This window comes from Schistocerca americana, chromosome 7 (assembly GCF_021461395.2).
Source record: "Schistocerca americana isolate TAMUIC-IGC-003095 chromosome 7, iqSchAmer2.1, whole genome shotgun sequence".
NCBI lineage: Eukaryota > Metazoa > Arthropoda > Insecta > Orthoptera > Acrididae > Schistocerca > Schistocerca americana.
Window position 1 is genome coordinate 228,898,246 of NC_060125.1, and position 20,600 is coordinate 228,918,845.

General features: G+C 43.7%; 1 long non-coding RNA gene across 1 annotated transcript in view; it reads left to right on the plus strand.

Moving 5' to 3' along the window:
* The first annotated feature begins 4,206 nt into the window (after nt 1–4,206).
* LOC124622632 overlaps nt 4,207–20,600 on the plus strand; it is a 36,529-nt gene continuing 20,135 nt past the window's right edge. The window contains exon 1 of the long non-coding RNA XR_006980664.1: nt 4,207–4,321. This is a non-coding gene — a long non-coding RNA (uncharacterized LOC124622632). The remainder of the gene's footprint in view (nt 4,322–20,600) is intronic.

A 20,600-nucleotide genomic window follows, 5' to 3' on the forward strand; every position in this document is an offset into this window, starting at 1 on the left:
AACTCAGGTAGATCTGACAACAGAGGGCAACTAGTGCTTGACGTGGTAAATGAATGCAACCTCTTTATACTGAATAGGGAGGGTCAGCCACCTACCTACCGCGGAGACGCAGGTGGTGTAAGTAACATAGACCTTTCTCTGGGGAACGCAATATCTCTTTCACTAGTGAATACATGGAGGGTATTAGATAGAGCCACACACAGCGACCACAACGCAATCGTCATAGCTACGGACAGATATATCAATACACATAACATGGACCATGAAAGCAGCATTTACTCATAGGAAGAACCGACTGGTAAAAAGTTCGAGATATTGTTGAGGCGTCGTCATTACACACTGTTCAAGGCAGTATAGATTACAAAACGCATGTACTGACAGCTGTCCTGCAAAGAGCACAGGAAGCAGCTATACCACGGGCAAAACCTAGGTGGGAACAGAAGAAACCGTGGTCGACAGATTTGGCAAGACTAAGGAAGGATTCACGAGACAAAAGAAAGTAGTACCAATAAGCAAATACAGCTCCTGAAAGACAAATAAGACTTGATCTGTCTTGTGACGCCAAACAGAAATACCAAAAACAACTAACGACAATAATGCAAGATTACTGGACCAATTTTGTAAAAACTCAGCTACAGAACGACATCTGGGGACAATCATTTAAGACAGAAACAGAACGAGTTAAGACACCTACAGTTCTGTCAACACTAAAAGAAGCTGACGGCACAATGACCAGAGGATGGAGAAGCACAGCAGAATATTTTCTGAACAGGCTCCTTCCAGACGACGACCCCCACACAAGACGAACGACACCACGCTGACCTAAGAGAGAGCATGAGGCAGCCATACATCAGTGACAGTGTAACCATGCCATTTGCGCAAGAAGAAATCACGACGGCAATCAGCAGGCTTAAAAACCGAAAAGCACCAGGCCTAGACAAAATACTTTCAGAAACATGAAAATAAGCACCAACACAAATCACTCCTTCTCTTACTAACATGTTCAACGAGGCACTACTAACAGGCAGAATTTCAAACCTCTGGAAAACTGCTAATGTAGTAATAATGAGGAAAACACAAGACAAAGAACCAACAGACCCCAAAACGTACCGACCGGTCTGTCTCTTAAACACTCTCGGCGAGGTACAGGAAAGGCTCCTGTGTGACCGTTTACAATCGCACAGACGCCTCCTCGGCCTAACGCCCCATCAGTTCGGCTTCAGGGAAGGTAGATCAATCGAAGACGCCGTCAACCAGGCACTAACAGCTACAAATAGCTTCAGTGACAAATACGTGGCCGCCATACTAATCGACATAGCCCGAGCTTTTGACAGCTTGTGGTGGCCATTCGTGTTCGCCAGGTTATGGGAATGAGGTTTTCCTCTACAATAGCCTCCTCGACTACTGCAGAGGCAGAGTGGCGGGGTGGAGAGCTGGTACACGGAAGGTTTTCAAGAGAATAACAATGGGATGTCCACAGGGCTCAATCTGCGGGCCAGTATTCTGGGATATCGCAATCGAGCCCTTGCTGAATACCCTGGACAGTGACGACAGTGTAAGAGGTGTGGTGGCTTACGCAGATGACCTGCTCGTAGTGGTGTCGGCCAACTCGAGAGCAGCACTAGAGACAAAAGGCAAGGAGCTGCTTCACAAAATTAACATCTGGTGCAAAGAAAATAAATTAAAAATAGCTCCCAACAAAACTGTATATTTACTGCTCAGAGGGACACTACAGAGGAATCCAATTCTAAAATTAGACAGTACAAGCATGCAGAGGAAGAAAGCCACACGTTATCTCGGACTGCATCTTGACGAAAAACAGACTTTCAAGCATCATATAAAATTGACAATTGACAAAGCCTCCAAAATTATGCACAAACTAGCAAAATTAAACACAACTCAGTACAAATTACACTATTGGCCATTAAAATTGCTACACCAAGAAGAAATGCAGATGATAAATGGGTATTCATTGGACACATGTATTATACTAGAACTGACATGTGATTACATTTTCACCCAATTTGGGTGCATAGATCCTGAGAAATCAGTACCCAGAACAACAACCTCTGCCAGTAATAACGGCCTTCATACGCCTGGGCATTGAGTCAAACAGAGCTTGGATGGCGTGTACAGGTACAGCTGCCCATGCAGCTTCAACACGATACCACAGTTCATCAAGAGTAGTGACTGGCGTATTGTGAAGAGCCAGTTGCTCGGTCACCATTGACCAGACGTTTTCAATTGGTGAGAGATCTGGAGAATGTGCTGGACAGGGCAGCAGTCGAACATTTTCTGTATCCAGAAAGGCCCCTACAGGACCTGCAACATGCAGTCGTGCATTATCCTGCTGAAATGTAGGGTTTCGCAGGGATCGAATGAAGGTTAGAGCCACGGGTCGTAACACATCTTAAATGTAACGTCCACTGTTCAAAGTGCCGTCAATGTGAACAAGAGGTGACCGAGACGTGTAACCAACGGGGCCCCATATCATCAAGCCGGGTGATACGCCAGTATAGCGATGACGAATACACGCTTCCAATACACGTTCACCGCGATGTCGCCAAACACGGATGCGACCATCATGATGCTGTAAACAGAACCTGGATTCATCCGAAAAAATGACGTTTTCCCATTCGTGCACCCAGGGTCGTCGTTGAGTACACCATCGCAGGCGCTCCTGTCTGTGATGCAGCGTCAAGGGTATCCGCAGCCACGGTCTCCGAGCTGATACTCCATGCTGCTGCAAACGTCGTCGAACTGTTCGTGCAGATGGTTGTTGTCTTGCAAACGTCCCCATCTGTTGAATCAGGGATCGAGACGTGGCTGCACGATCCGTTACAGTCATGCGGATAAGATGCCTGTCATCTCGACTGCTAGTGATACGAGGTCGTTGGGATACAGCACGCCGCTCCGTATTACCCTCCTGAACCCACCGATTCCATATTCTGCTAACAGTCATTGGATCTCGACCAACGCGAGCAGCAATGTCGCGATACGATAAACCGCAATCGCGATAGGCTACAATCCGAACTTTATCAAAGTCGGAAACGTGACGGCACGCATTTCTCCTCCTTACACGAGGCATCACAACAACGTTTCACGAGGCAACGCCGGTCGACTGCTGTTTGTGTATGAGAAATCGGTCGGGAACTTTCCTCATGTCAGCACGTTGTAGGTGTCGCCACCGGCGCCAACCTTGTGTGAATGCTCTGAAAAATAATCATTTGCATATCACAGCATCTTCTCCCTGTAGGTTAAATTTCGCGTCTGTAGCACTTCATCTTCGTGGTGCAGCAATTTTAATGGCCAGTAGTGTAAAATAAACCCATCCAGGCGATAGCAGCGTCACCTGGCGAGGAATGACTGCTAATCACACGCACGGAGCCATGTACAAGGTAACAATCGTCTACTTGTGGAGCTCCCTTAGTGTTGTTTTGGTGCTGACGAGGTTCGCGAAAGCGACATTCAAAGCTGCCATGACTTATGAAGCTGACGTCATCCTGCATTTCGTCACAATCCTCTCCAATGACCATCTTTCACGATAATTCAGCACACACTTCCGTTCGCGTTGACATAGCGGATGACTTTTTCTGTTTCCGCTGTATGCGGTATAAATCTTTGCTATGGTGCCTCCTGAAATCGCAAACACTTCGGCTCCTTTGATTACAGAAGCACCTACCATACGATCAACAACAATTTGTCCACGTTCGAATAGACTGAGCTCCGATATAGAGCACTCACAGCTACACAGGACACTGTTCTGAGCACGTCGGATACGTTACGTATTGAGGACTTTGCATGGGTGCCGTTGTGGTCGAATACAACAGCGCAACCTGCAGGCTTGCCTAGCATCTGCATTTTTATGTTCCAGGAAGCAATTCTCATAGTATTACCGATTTGTTTGTCCGCTCCCTGTGTATAACAGCTTTTAAAAATCATGGACGTGTGGTGTGCACCAAGATTTTTGTGCCTGCTAGCTAACGACGTACTGTTCAAGCTACTTGCAGAGTAATAATATGTTCGAAAGAACATACACCACGCATTCGTATAAAGAATAATGAAAACTTGAGCATCTGCGTAGTGGCTATACACAAAAACGTCTTCCGAATCGTTCGTTCCCGGGTTATTCAGCGTAGGACGTGGTTACGCGGCACTAGTTGCGTCGTCCTCTGGTAGGAGCGCTGCTGTAGCTTCCCTCGGTGCATCAAGAGCTTGTGGAGCGCAACGAGTGCATCACACGGGCATCTGCAGCCGCTCTGAGCAAGTCGTTCCCTCGTCAGCTGCACAATGTCGTCTCCGTGCTGTGATGTTTGCAAGGGTACGTACACATCTCTTTTCACGTAATGCTCATGCCTAAATTGCTGGCTCATGCCTGTTTTTCTATTATCAGTTTATAAATATCGAACATGTAGCGGGACTGGCTGTTTTTATCTCATCCACCGTTTACTACAAACAGATGCTACCATTTATTTTCAGCAGTAGCTGTATAATATGAATCATCCACGCCACTTACAAACCACGTTATTTCTTTCCTTTTTTTCTGTATCTTAAGCCATCTGTAACTCATTCACTTGCGAACCTTTGATATTCCTTGAGCGCTGAACTGTTATTGTTCGAAATCTGTTTTATATTACTGATCATTTCTGTGATTAATGTATTTTAATTTATATACTTTCAAATTTCTTGATTTCATTGTTGCACGTATCTGACGATAATTAAACGTGAGTTAAGAAATAGCTTTTGTCCTTTATTTTCACATTTCATTGATTACCTATATTTTTGCCGTTTACTTTATCCAGTTTTTCATTAAAATCATTGTGGTGCATTGTCAGTGATAATTCACTGCAAAGCGCTGATTAGGATGTTATATAAAGATTGTTGTAACTTGAACTAAAATAACGTGGGAAGGCTGTGTCGTTAAAACCCGTAATCTTTGTCATAAGGACTAACTCGAGATATACGGTTTTAGTCTGTGTGGACAGAAAGGGAAAGTGTATATTTCTTTTCTTTCCTTAAAGGAATGGAGAGGGTTGGTGTGACATTGATATTAAGTCAAGTAGCTTCTTCGTAATATTATTAGCCAAATACTTACTAAAAAAAAACGGTACTACAATGAGTTCTACCCACGCATCGAAAATTTAATGAAAATTCAAAACCGTAAGTAGATGATACACGTAGGCTGTCTAACAATTCAGCAGTCATATTCTAATACTGGCATCAATATTCTGACCCTCTGACGCGCTGTTTGCTCAAGACAAGAATTTCTTTTTTCCGCGAGTCATGTGCCGCCTATAGTTCCTACTTGCGATAACGTTTATTTTTCTGTATTTACAATCTAACTCACACGTTGCTATTTCTATTCTCAACTGGACTCCGAAGTAATTTAACTAGCAATAATATAAGAGGGAGCAATGCGCGGGATTCTCCACCTCCAAATCAACACTTACTACGACTAATAAAGACCGCAGCGACACATGGAAAGCTACACATTCTGTAGGGGTTCAGTATAAACCTTCGTCGTTCAGTTAATGCGTGTTTTTCCACCGCCGCCTTGTGTGTCGGCAACGCACCGGTAGAGTGTTTATTGATTTCCTCCCACGCAAAACTGACCTAGCTCACCGCTGCCACGTGTCTTGGGAGAGGATTGCATAAAATATGTATTTACTGCTGAGCAATAAACGTGGTTATACGACGCCTATCGATTTCCATCTTCCCATGCTACATGCTCCAATCGCCGCTGGTAAACCGCTTCACCGAAGCTGTTTGAATGAAACACAGAAACATTACAGTGTATACGCTAATTGATAGTGAAAACTAACGCAGGTGAAAGTATACGATAACAGCAAAGTCGTTCCACTAAACGAGATACTCGCAAGATTACTGTGAGTATGTTGTGACGAACCGCTTCTGACTTCGGCATGGAATACTGATCCAGGCAGTACAAATGTATCTGAAATGTAAACTTTTCGATTAAGTCCACATCTTCTGTTCTTCAGTAGCGCTACAGCACTTAGTGAGCTTCGGCTTCTTCAACAATCTTCCTCCACACTTCTCGATTGTTTGCTGCTCTTTTCCACCCCCGTACTCCCATACTGGTGATATCCGTTATTACCTCGTCGATCCATCTTCTTCTAGGTCTCCCTTTTCGCCTAGCTGAATGGATCACACCTTTCATCATTTTCTTTGGAATTCTATCCTCTGCCGTTTTCTCAAAGTGTCGTAGCCATCGTATTCGCTGTGATTTCACAAATTTCACTATGTCGTGCCTTGTATTAACTCTAGTATTCGGCACTGTAGCGTATTCTCCAGCCTTCTTCCTCCCTTATTGGCCCATTGATTTTGCGTACGGTAGTACTTTCCGCTCAGTGGTCACTATGTCCTGCCTTGTATTAACTCTAGTATTCGGCACTGTAGCGTATTCTCCAGCCTTCTTCCTCCCTTATTGGCCCATTGATTTTGCGTAAGGTAGTATTTTCCGCTCAGTGGTTCTTAGTGCATTTTTATCATGTTCTGTCAACGTCCATACCTCTGACCCGTATGTGCTAACTGGGCGGACTAGGGAATTATATATTTGCAGTTTTGTTTTTCTTGTAACAAGACTATTTTTGAAAAGCTGCATATTTGCAAAGTAAGATCTGTTTCCTGCTTGTATTCTTTCCCTTACAGCCTTTCCAATACTGTTGTTATTCGTTGTTAGGGCTCTCAAGTAGTTAAAAGAGGACACTCCTTTGAAGCATTTCCCATTGATGTTTAGGTTTTTAGGGGTTCTTCTGGCCTCAGATTGTAACATTACCATATATTTTGTCTTGTTTTCATTTACTATGAGGCCAATTTTTAAGGCTCCTGTTTCCATTGCCCGGTATCTTTCTAGGAGTGTATTGGTATTTCTTACTACTATAGCAATGTCATCAGCGTATGCACATATCTGGCTAGTTTTCGTAAATATGGTGCCTCTTGTGTTGATTTTATTTACTACACTATGCAGGGCTATATTGAATAGGACAGCGGAGAGACTATCACCTTGCTTCATACATTTATTAAAGTCAAAGCTTTCACTTGTTCTGCTAAGGACCTTTACTTTTGCTCTTTTCTTTGTCATTATCATTCTGATTAGTCTTATTAGTTTAGCACGTATACCAACTGCTTTCAGTACTCTATATAGTTCTTGCCGATTTATGCTGTCAAATGCTTGTGTGAAGTCGATGAATAGGAAATGCAGATCTATATCGCATACATAGAACTTTTCCATCATTTGTCTTATCACAAATATTTGATCAGTTGTTCCCCTGTCTGGTCGAAAGCCACATTGATATGTCCCTAGTATGCCTCCTGCACACTTCTGTATCCTTTCGTTTAATATACTTGTGAAGATTTTATAAGCTGTTATACCTCTATAGTTTTCACATGCTGTTCTGTCCCGTTTCTTATAGATGGGGTTTATTATTTTAATTTTCCAATTATCTGGCATAGTAAACTTTTCGATTAAGTCCACATCTAACTGGGCTCAAATTTCTACCATGGTCGCTGGCTGGGGAGTGAGGTATAAGGCGCGATCAAAAAGTTTCCGTCCTGAGGACGTCACTCCTGCGTATATGCAACGCAGGCACTAGTCCGATTCGGGTATATAAACACCGACATACAAGCGAGGGATTAGTGTGGCATTTGTGTTTCCAGCATGTGTACGGAAATGACGAAACGTGAATTATGGCGACCTTATTACCAAATGCCTCCAAACAGGACAAACAATGGTAGACACCCTACAGAGAATGAAAAATGTCTGAGGGGTAGCATGTCTGTTGAAAAGCACCGTTGTGGAATGGTGCGCCAAGTTCTGTGCTGATCGAGGTTCGACACAAGACGCCAGCCGATCTAAGAGGCCAGCGTCGTCCGTTATGGACAAACGGGTGACATTCGAGCACCCTCCTATCGTCAGTGGGACGATTGCCTCAGTGTTCACTGCGAATTTGCCTGACTGGCATACTCATTCTGGACTGTATGGCCTTTCAACGGAACCTTTTAGATCGCCCCTTAAACATTCATGATGGGGCACAGGTATATTTGACTGCTGATGTAAGATGACATGTAATGCGCCACTGTGGTCCAACATGGATTGGTTGAGAGGATTCTGTATCTTGGCCTCCAAGGTCATCTGACCTCAAACCCCCTCGATTTTTCTCTCTAGGAGCATCATATGAAGTGTACAGCACTCTCTTTCATACCGTTAAGGAACTGGAGCAGTGGATTGCATAACCTTCCAAGATTTACAACATTCAATACTATTAAACTAACTGGGACAATGCTTCATCCTGAAGTCAGTGGCGGTTAATAGTCAACACATTTGTAATTATCTCTAAGAGGGCTCGTTTGTGGAGCCATGTTTAATGAAACGGCCTTATTTGTAATATCGTTTATTTTCAGTCGTGTCAGTTTTCGCTATCAATTATAATACGAATGTGAGTCAAATGAAAACCTTAAATGTTCTGTAAATATTATTTATTGTACAGAAGTGGTACAAATCTGTATCACTTTTCAAAATAATCTCCCCCACGCTCAATGCAAGTCCTCCAGCGCTTACAAAGTGCATAAATTTCTTTAGAAAAAAATTCTTTTGGTAGTCCGCGCAACCACCCATGCACTGCGTGGCGTACCTCTTCATCAGAACGGAACTTCTTTCCTCCCATGGCGTCTTAGAGTGGTCCAAACATATGGAAATCACTTGGGGCAAGGTCTGGTGAGTATAGTGGATGAGGAAGACACTCAAAATGCAGGTCTGTGATTGTTGCAACTGATGTACGGGCAGTGTGGGGCCTTGCATTGTCATTTTGCAAAAGGCACCTGCTGACAGCAATACACGTCGCTTTGAATTGATTGCAGGCCGCAGATGGTTTTTTAGGGGATCTCCGTATGATGCGCTGGTGACAGTGGCCCCTCTAGGCACATAATGCTCCAAAATGACGCCTTTTTCGTCCCAAAAGAGAGTCAGCATAACCTTCCCTGCTGATGGTTCTGTTCGAAACTTCTTTGATTTTGGTGATGAGGAATGGCGCCATTCCTTGCTCGCTCTCTTCGTTTCCGGTTGGTGGAAGTGAACCCAGGTTTCGTCCCCAGTAACGATTCTTGCAAGAAAGCCATCACCACCTCGTTCAAAGCGCCGAAGAAGTTCTTCACAAGCATCAACATGTCGTTCTCTCATTTCAGGAGTCAGCTGCCGTGGCACCCATCTTGCAGACACTTTGTGAAACTGGAGCAAATCATGCACAATGTGGCGTGCTGACCCATGACTAATCTGTAAATATGCTGTAATGTCATTCAGTGTCACTCGGCGTTTTTCCTTCACTATGGCTTCAACTGCTCCAGTGTTCTGTGGAGTCACAACTCGTTGTGCCTGACCTGGACGAGGAACATCTTCCACATTCCACACACCATTTGCGAATTTCCTACTCCATTCGTAGACTTGCTGCTGTGACAAACATGTATCGCTGTACTGAACCCTCATTCGTTGATGAATTTCGATAGGTTTCACACCTTCACTACGCAAAAACCGAATAACAGAACGCTGTTCTTCCCTGGTGCAAGTCACAGATGGGGCGGCCATCTTTATTCTGATACTGCGACGGTATGTGTGCATCTGCACTATGCCTGCCACCTAAAGGCCATTCTGCACGCTGTTTGTAGCACGCTTACCAACTTACAGGACGACGGCGCGAAATTTCGATTTGTTGTTACAAATTTAAGGTTTTCATTTGACTCACCATCGTACTTTCTTATTACTTTACACGTGGCAAGGGCCTTATCGACCGTACGCCTGCTGTAAGAGCGTCTTCCATTTCTTTCCGTCGAGTGCACTGTTTATCCATTTGGTGATGATGTTCCTCCTAGCTGTGTCCTCCTGGATGTTATCTCGCCACACAGTTCTATGCCTTCCTTTTCCTCTCATCCCATCTACACTCATGCTCATAAATTAAGGATATTGCTGATACATGGTGAAACAACGCTCTGATGGGCGGTTTGCGGGTTTTAATCACCTCGGGGTATGACCATACGGTGCATTTGACCTGCGGTCGTCGCACGGTGGTGCTGGCAGCAGTCCACATACGCAGAGGTGTGTTGGTGCATATCAGAGTACGGTGCAGCGAGTAAGTGTGCAGACGTTTACAAACGTGCTAATGGTGCCTGTGTGTTGAAAATGGCTCAAAGAACACATATTGATGACGTTATGAGGGGTAGAATACTAGGGCGACTGGAGGCTGGTCAAACACAGCAGGTCGTAACATGAGCTCTCTGTGTGCCATAAAGTGTGATCTCAAGATTATTGCAACGATTCCAGCAGACAGGAAACTTGTCTAGGCGCTACAGTACGGGACGTCCACAGTGTACAACACCACTAGAAGACTGATATCTCACCATCAATGGCTACAGACGGCCACGGAGTACTGCAGGTAGCCAGGTAGCCTTGCTCGGGACCTTACCGCAGCCACTGGAAATATTGCCTCCAGACACACAGTCTACAGATGACTGAACAGACACGGTTTATTCGCCCGGAGACTGCAAGGTGCATTCCACTGACCCCTGGTCACAGCAGAGCCCGTAAAGCCTGGTGTCAAGAACACAGTACATGGTCATTGGAACAGTGGTCCCGGGTTATGTTGATGGACGAGTCCAGATATAGTCGTCCAGACTATATCTGGACTCGTCCATCAACATAACCCGGGACCACTGTTCTCCCAGGTTTTCATCCGGCGTGAACCAGGAACCAGATACCAACCCCTTAATGTCCTTAAGTCCACCCTGATAGCTGAATGGTCAGCCTGGGAGACTGCCGTCCTAAGGGGCCTGGGTTCGATTCCCAGGTGGGTCGGGGATTTTCTCCACTCAGGGACTGGGTGTTGTGTTGTCATATCATTCTCATCCGGCGCGCAGGTCGCCCAATGTATCGTCGAATGTAATAAGACCTGCACCAATGTGGCTGGACCTGCCCTGTAAGAGGCCTCCCGGCCAATGACGCCAAACGCCCATTTCTATTTCTAGTGTCCTTGAAAGGGACCTGTATGGAGGTCGTGGTTTGATGGTATGGGGTGAGATTATGATGGGTGCACGTACACCCTTGTATGTCTTTGACAGAGGAACTGTAACATGTCAGGGGGGTGCATTTGACGTGTTTTGGGACGTCATTTTGCACCAGTATGTCCACCTGTTCAGGGGTGCAGTACGTCCCACCTTCCTCCTGATGGATGATAACAGACGGCCCCACCGAGCTGCCATCGTAGAGGAGTACCTTGAAACAGAAGATATCAGGCGAATGGAGTGGCATGCCTGTTCTCCAGACCTAAACATAATCGAGCACGTCTGTTGTGCTCTCGGCCGACGTATCGCTGCACGTATTCAAACCCCTACGACACTTCAGGAGCTCCGACAGGCACTGGTACAAGAATGGGAGGCTACACCCCAGCAGCTGCTCGACCACCTAATCCAGAGTATGGCAACCCGTTGTGCAGCCTGCGTACGTGTGCATGGTGATCATATCCCATATTGATGTCGGGGTGCATGCGCAGGAAAAAGTGGCGTTTTGTAGCACATGTGTTTCGGGACGGTTTTCTCAACCTATCACCAATACCGTGGATTTACAGATCTGTGTCGTGTGTGTTCCCTCTGTGCCTATGCTATTAGCGCCAGTTTTGTGTAGTGCCACGTTGTGTGGCACCACATTCTGCAATTATCCTTAATTTATATGCATGAGTGTGTTATCCTGCAGAATGATATTCTAGATAGTCTATTTTCCATCATTCTTTATACCCTGACCATCCGTTAAAACAACCTGACCGCTGAGAGACATGAAGGAAGAGAGTAAGGTTCTGGAAAAGGTACCGACAGGGATAGGAGCCTTGCCGACCCCAGTACTGCAGTCAGTTACGCTACGTTTTTTTTTGAGGATCCATGGTGTGAGTTGATCTACAGATTCTCGATTGAGTTTAAATGTGGGAACTTTGGTGGGTAGGAAAGTGCAGTAAACTCACCCTGGTGCTCTTCAAACGCGCACGTAAACTGAGAGCTGTGTGACAAGTTGCATTGTCCTGCTGGTAAGTGCCATCCTACCAAGGAAAACACATGGCGTGCAGGGGTGGACATGGTGGATAGGTTCGTAGTATGCTGACCTACCGTGCCTTCCAAACTGACGATATCACACATGGAATGCTCTCCTGCCTGGATCCTTCCGACGATTGTTGCAGTTTGTTTGCTTTCAGACGTTTCACGCTATACACGCCAACAGCTTCTGTCCAATAGAGCATAAAACGTGATTCATCTGAAAACGCCACCTGTCACCAATCGGGTGGACGTCCAGTTGCCGGCCGCTGTAGCCGAGCGGTTCTTGGCGCTTCAGTCCGCAACCGCGTGACCGCTCCGGTCGCAGGTTCTAATCCTGCCTCGGGCATGGATGTGTGTGATGTCCTTAGGTTAGTTAGGTTTAAGTAGTTCTAAGTCTAGGGGACTGATGACCTCAGATATTAAGTCCCATAGTGCTCAGAGCCATTTGAACCGTTTTTGAACGTCCAGTTGCGGCTGGTACAGTAAATTTCATTCTTCGTCGCCGATGAAAAGCAGTCAACAAGGGTGCACGAACAAGGCGGGGAGGGAGGGGGGCGTCGGATGGGGTGATTCCCCCCCCCCCCCCCCGCCCTCCCAACCAGAGAGTCGAAACTAAATTAAAATCAAACGGTAATTTTTGTAATCTGCGCCAAAGTTGAGCACGTGAACTTAGTCTTGATTAGTGGATTTAGTGATTTAGTTCAGTATGCCCCAAGCCACCTTACTTTGAGTGCCCGAGAAAGTGTGTTACCTGTACCAGTGACTTGTGCTCCCCCTCCTGTTCGAATCGTGGGCGCCAAATACTAACTAGCAGGGCTTTCCGATCTCCCACATCATGCGCTTCCCGTTTCCCTTCGGCCGGTATTACAATATCAAATTTCTTTGTCAAAGATTTGATCAAATATTCGTTAAATATATTTGACAAAGATCTTTAGCGTGGTGCTAAAAAGGAGTATTACACTGTCATCATATTTTTCGTCAAAGTTCAAGATAGCTGACGACAACAACTTATTAACCAGAGCTGTTGATGTACCACAACTGCACTGGGTGCACATGCGGAAGAGAAGCGGTGGTAAAAAGGAAACGTACCTAGGTCAAGCCGATAAAAGCATTCAACAAAACTTGTTACGTGAGCTTATAGTGGAGGACGTCAAGTCGCACATCAATTACTTAAGAATGGATGAGCATACCTTTCAGTACGTGCTCAGTGAAGTGTATCCTCATATCACAAAGCACAATACTCACTTAAGAACTGCTACATCTGCAGAAGACAGGCTCGCTGTAACACTCCGATTCCTTGCTACAGGAGAGAGTTAGGTTAGGTCAAGTCAGGTTCAGGTCTCCAATCTTGTTAATCTATTTTTGTATTCAGGGTGCCTCACGTTGTAAAGCGCCTCATCAGCTTCATACATCTCTACTAATTTTGTAGTTGTCGGTGCACACCAACTGTATTTACCAGCAATGCTTATAAAAACACTACAGATGACAGAACGCTGTAACGATGCTAGCGCTCCACGTGGTAACATGTCACATTGCAGTGAACAGAAGACAAGCGACTTCTTTGACCAAATCTACAGCGAGGCCCTAGATTTGATCAAATTTATTTGACGACACACGAGATTTGACAAAGTTCCCTATTACACCATCAAATTTCTTTGACAAAGATATTTGACAAAGAAATTTGGTAGTGTAATACTGGCCTTCGGGCGCTATATGCTTTACTCCCATCTTGTCTTTGCTACTATTGTTGATAGACTGCTTGCCCAGAAACCAGGAGCATATACAAACAGTTTGCTGTGTATTAACAACTCAGAAAAAAATTGTGAATTCTACACATTCCAAGAAATTTTTGCAGTTGTTTGATGTTTTTAAGTATCAAAACAGCAAACACAGTAGCTTTTGAAGGTTTTTCCGCCTGAACTATCATAGGGTGGACCCCTGGTCTTCTTTCTCCTCTAGGCATCCGCCCCCACCCACAAAACTTCATTAATCCGCCCCTGGGAGGCGCCTGCTGCGGAGACCACACACAACAATGATCGCTGATCGGTCAGGCTGTTGGTAGCCCCTTGGTTCAACCGGGTGGTCGGTTGTTCAACGGTTGCACGCCTATTAAAGTGCGCGTCATTTATGTTGGCGGCCGAGTTTAGGTTCGTTCTGCGCATCTGACGTCAAGAAATACAGTCAGCCAATGAACAGAGAACGACGTTGCCAGATCTCGACTGCAGAGCAGAGCACGGACGAGTGTCTTCAGTTTTAGAAACGTTCAGTCATAAACAAAGTAATAGAACAAAAGCAATGTCTTGATAGCAGACTTTGTTTTTTGAAAGTTTGGAAAAACCATTCTTTATACCAATTGCTTCATTTTCTACTAATTAATTAAACCAAACAAGCAATAAGACTCTTAATTCAGGCGATAGCAAGGAAAGGTGTTTGTATCAATTTCACGAACCGCTTTTTCGCAATAAAGAACAGCGGTAATTGTTTATTTCCTATTGTACTTCGACGAAGTGCGAGTAATTCATAGGCATACCAACAGTGTTTGTCAGAATTTTGTGTGTTAGAGTCCTTATGGAGAAACGTTCAGGACGAGCTGCGCTAGCGTAACGGTTAAGGCGTTGGGTTAGTAAGCGATAGGTAATGATTTCAACCCTTGTGCGATGCTAAATATTCTTTTTATTTTAAAACAATATCGAAGTGTCTTGCTTCATGAATTTTATTCGTTTGAATGCAATTTTTTGAAATTTCTAGTGCTTTGTCTCTTCATTAACCCTTTCGCTGCTGCAGTCACGTGCTCCCCGCATTCCGCGCTGTGCGCGATTTTGTCATCACTGCACTGCTCGCCTGTGCAGACACACTTATCATTCGATTTCACAAAAACTATTTGGCCCAAAAATTAGATTTTTACACATCTTGACTGATACCTTCCCCCCATAAATGACTTAATTTTGTTTCGATGTTTAACCCAGTTATTGTGCAGCATTAAATGTAGTAAACCATTGCACGAAATTTTGTTGAGTTTGCAGAGGTAAAAGTCTATAGCGTATACTTTCCGTATGGTCGATTTTAGTTGCCACAATGTTGAGAATGAAATGTGGACAAGGTACCTAAATTTCATATAAAATTTACTGTATAACAATATCTCATTTAATTTAAGTACCACATAGGTGTCGTATGTAATATTGAGAAATATTCCGTCTTTCGCGACTGTAATAAAAGTTTTATTTACACCGGGCGCGTTTGACTTTATTTTAAAGCACTTCAGTCAGTCGAAGGAAGTGGGTGGGGGGGGGGGGGGGGGAAGGTATCAGTCAAGAAGATGTGTAAAAATCTAATTTTTGGCCCAAATAGTTTTTGTGGAATCGAATGATAAGTGTGTCAAAGCAGTCGGAAACACCATGTGTCAGCACAGGCGAGCAGTGCAGTGACAAAATCGCGCACAGCGCGGAATGCGGGGAGCACGTCTCTGTAGCAGCGAAAGGGTTAATGCGGCCGTGGTGGCTTTACTTCATAATCTGCGCGCTCCCCCCTAAACGTAAGCTTGCGAACTATACTATACTATGGCGCTGTTTCTATTGGCGCGTGCGTCTTGTGCAACTGGCAATGCAGCAATCTCCCGCGTCTGGGCGGGCATGCGCGAGCCGCCAAGATAAAAGAATTGAACTATAGTCGATACACATCTCTGCAGCCGTCTTTCACCCTTGTCATCTACGGCATTGCTGATGCCCTGCGCCATTTTGCCATGCACGGTGTACTTTAACCACGGCGGCACGCAAACAGTTTACAAAGCTAGCCGTTTCGGAAATGCTTCTACCCTTGGCCCGGTAGCCTGTGATCATGCCATTTTGAACGTTAGCTAGATTCCTCCGTTTTCGCATTATTACGACGAATGCACTGTTTTCCGCGTCCCCCCAATTCACTTTATATGCCCTCCACTGCTACGGCTGCCAATTGTCTGTGAATGGTTATTGCACGTTGATGTCGGACATAAGTGCGGCCACATTCTTTAGCGTTTCGACGATGTTATGGTGTTTGTACAGTTATCTTAATTCTTCATGGATCCTTATCGTCCATTCCATGTTATTTTCATTACAAACAGGTCCAGAAATTTTCCTTCGTATTTTTCCGTCGAATATCAACAGTTTTTCTTCACCTTCTTTCTGAATATTGACACTTCACATCCGTATAACGTTACCAGTAAGTAGTCGATTGATACACGGATTTTGATGTTAGTACTAAGTGATCTTTCCTTTAGAATTCTGATGAAACTAAAATATATTTTGTTCGCTGTTACTTGACATATAGGAGAAACCGAAAACTTTAAGGTTCACACGGACTGAGACAAGGGGACGCCATTTCACCTATTTTATAGAAGATGGATAGAGAATTTGAGAAAATGGATAGAGAATTTACTAAAACCAATCCACAAGAGACCCAATTGGAGAAGGTGAACATTACTAGACTTGCTTAGGCGGATGATGTAGCACTAATAAGTAGTTCCAAAACAGAATTAATCTGGATAATGCAAAACTATTAAAAATTGCTGAGAAAACACGATTACGTGTTAATGAAGATCAGACAGAATACCTGGTTATAAGTAAGAAAGTCAGAGGTGATGTGCCTTTGGCTGCAGATCGATTCACTTTCAAGACTGTTGACCGCTTTGAGTACGTAGTTGTCTTTTTACTAACAATAGAACAAATATCGAAATAGATTAGTTATGATACAAAGTGTATATTTGTTGCTGAGTATTAGATCGTTTTTACGGCAGTTCGAAAGGACAGGCTGTGTTATATATACGGAGCAGATGTCACTGTACATTCACAGTCTCTACAGTGGCTACGGTAGACGTCAATACGTGTTATCGCTGGTGGTTGAGCGTAGCAGCGTAATTCTTGCAGTATTTCAAGCACATCGTATTTCGTTTCTTGAATATTCGGCTACAGACCTTCTTCGAATAGTCAAAGGCATTTCCGTTGCTTCGTTTGACAAGACCTGGACAAAGGAAAGGAGAACTTTTATTTTAGGAGTGCCTTTATCGAACCACTGCCACAAAAGATCACATATAATCTAAGACTGGTCGAATGAGAACTCTTTGCAGGTTAATAAATATTGAAGTAAGCTATTCAACAGGTACCAGCTATTGATCTCACAAAGATCAACAACTGTTTGATTCATCGTAATTATGTTAATGGTTCAAAAAGGCGCCCTTAAAATTACAGTTGTCAGTTTCATTTGGTTCAGGTGTCTTGGATTGATGTCCACCACTCCTAAAAATGCCTAGTTAACGGAACCAGTGCAAATGTGTTTAACATCGCCAAGAAGAGTTCTAGCAGAGAAATCCTAAGAAATGCACAAGAACCGAAACACCAAACGTTTTAAGGATTGTAAGAATTAAGTCTCTTACGCCCACCAGCAAGTCAACGACTTATTATTGCTGAGGGATCAGTTTATGTATAGAGTTCACACATATGCTATTGGTACTCGTTTTGAACTTTTGTATATTTACCAGTTAAGTAACACAACAGTAGCGGAAAACGGGTAAGTTGGCCACTCTGAGGAAATGTCTATCTGACCTCATGTCATAGATAATCACATGAAATATATCTGTGTAAACTGTGTTATACACTCTGTCACTAAAAAATTGTATTATTATTATTATTCAAACCCTTCTTTTGCAATAGAAAAGTGAACTTAATTAAAAGTGTCCATACAGAAAACGATAAATAAGAGTCAGATCAAGTGGAATCTGGTTTTGAAAGGTTTATGTTTGGATGTCTCTTCCTAAACTGTGAGCCGGCCGGAGTGGCCGAGCGGTTAAAGGCGCTACAGTCTGGAACCGCACGACCACTACGGTTGCAGGTTCGAATCCTGCCTCGGGCATGGATGTGTGTGATGTCCTTAGGTTAGTTAGGTTTAAGTACTTCTAAGTTCTAGGGGACTTATGACCACAGCAGTTGAGTCCCATAGTGCTCAGAGCCATTTGAACCTAAACTGTGTCACTCAATCCTTGCCTGCCATCTTTTACTCTTTGTTGAATGGGAAAAGTAAATTATTTCGCTCAGGAAGCTGAAGTGCAAAGTGGCGTCAATCAGTTACGAATATGCCATAATGTCTTCGTTCCATGTCAAAAGTATATTTAAGGAGTTCTTCCTCTTGCTCTTGGTTAAGTACGCATCTGAAGTTATCCTGAATCTTCTTGTCTGTAGTATCACTTTTTTTTAAGAACTCTTTTTTTAAGTGTGTTTCTCGAAACACTGAAGAGTTTGGCTACTGTAGCAAACGGTATCTTTTCTTCTCTTGCAGCATCACGTGCCTTTTAAATAGTTTGGGAATCCTACTATTGTTGTAGATATTTTTTAAAATAATTTTACAGCATCTTAACATAAACCTGTGATTAGAGAACATAGCTTTCCACCATGTTGTTAATACACTTGTGCCTTAATATATTTATTTCACGAAATACTGTCTTATTATCAATTCCGTTGTCTTGAAGTAAGGTAAATACGTTACGAAATGTGTGCTCTGGCACAGTGGCGACATCACTGTGCCTGAGTGTGTATATATATACAGGGTTATTACAAATGATTGAAGCGATTTCACAGCTCTACAATAACTTTATTATTTGAGATATTTTCACAATGCTTTGCACACACATACAAAAACTCAAAAAGCTTTTTTAGGCATTCACAAATGTTCGATATGTGCCCCTTCAGTGATTCGGCAGACATCAAGCCGATAATCAAGTTCCTCCCACACTCGGTGCAGCATGTCCCCATCAATGAGTTCGAAAGCATCGTTGATGTGAGCTCGCAGTTCTGGCACGTTTCTTGGTAGAGGAGTTTTAAACACTGAATCTTTCACATAACCCCACAGAAAGAAATCGCATGGGGTTAAGTTGGGAGAGCGTGGAGGCCATGACATGAATTGCTGATCATGATCTCCACCACGACTGATCCATCGGTTTTCCAATCTCCTGTTTAAGAAATGCCGAACATCATGATGGAAGTGCGGTGGAGCACCATCCTGTTGAAAGATGAAGTCGGCGCTGTCGGTCTCCAGTTGTGGCATGAGCCAATTTTCCAGCATGTCCAGATACACGTGTCCTGTAACTTTTTTTCGCAGAAGAAAAAGGGGCCGTAAACTTTAAGCCGTGAGATTGCACAAAACAGGTTAACTTTTGGTGAATTGCGAATTTGCTGCACGAATGCGTGAGGATTCTCTACCGCCCAGATTCGCACATTGTGTCTGTTCACTTCACCATTAAGAAAAAATGTTGCTTCATCAATGAAAACAAGTTTCGCACTGAACGCATCCTCTTCCATGAGTTGTTGCAACCGCGCCGAAAATTCAAAGCGTTTGACTTTGTCATCGGGTGTCAGGGCTTGTAGCAATTGTAAACGGTAAGCCTTCTGCTTCAGCCTTTTCCGTAAGATTTTCCAAACCGTCGGCTGTGGTACGTTTAGCTCCCTGCTTGCTTTATTCGTCGACTTCCGCGGGCTACGCGTGAAACTTGCCCGCACGCGTTCAACCGTTTCTTCGCTCACTGCAGGCCGACCCGTTGATTTCCCCTTACAGAGGCATCCAGAAGCTTTAAACTGCGCATACCATCGCCGAATGGAGTTAGCAGTTGGTGGATCTTTGTTGAACTTCGTCCTGAAGTGTCGTTGCACTGTTATGACTGACTGATGTGAGTGCATTTCATGCACGACATACGCTTTCTCGGCTCCTGTCGCCATTTTGTCTCACTGCGCTCTCGAGCGCTCTGGCGGCAGAAACCTGAAGTGCAGCTTCAGCTGAACAAAACTTTATGAGTTTTTCTACGTATCTGTAGTGTGTCGTGACCATATGTCAATGAATGGAGCTACAGTGAATTTATGAAATCGCTTCAATCATTTGTAATAGCCATATATATATATATATATATATATATATATATATATATATATATATATATATAAACACATGCAAATGGATTTTTCAGTTGCTTTACATCATAGAGGAAACAAAAAATCTGTTATTGTTTACAGCTATTGGATTCATAAAAAATCCTTTATTAGGCAAGAGTGCAATTTATTACTTTTACTGATTAATTTACTTTATTGATTACTAGTTTTACTAGATTCGGCTAAAGATGTTGGCCATATTCATCAAAGCATAAGAAAACTGTTTTCTACATACAAACACCAACCGATAGGGCACATTGTCATAAATCCTGTGCGAACTGCATAGCTCAATCTTGTTTACAGCTCCATGAAACATGATTGTAAAATCACTCAAGTCTAAGAGAACGTTGCACCCACTGCGTAATAACGTTAACGTTATATAATTTCCACATGCGCAGAGTGAGGTTACAATTAACACATTGCGTTACTCTAGAGACGAAGCAACAAATAACAATACATAATTTTCACATTGTCATATTGTCATATTGTATGACACAGACTCCAAATGTGCAGCGTGAACATCGCAAAAAGTTGCCCATGACAAGTGGTATCGGTGAACAAGGAAAATGT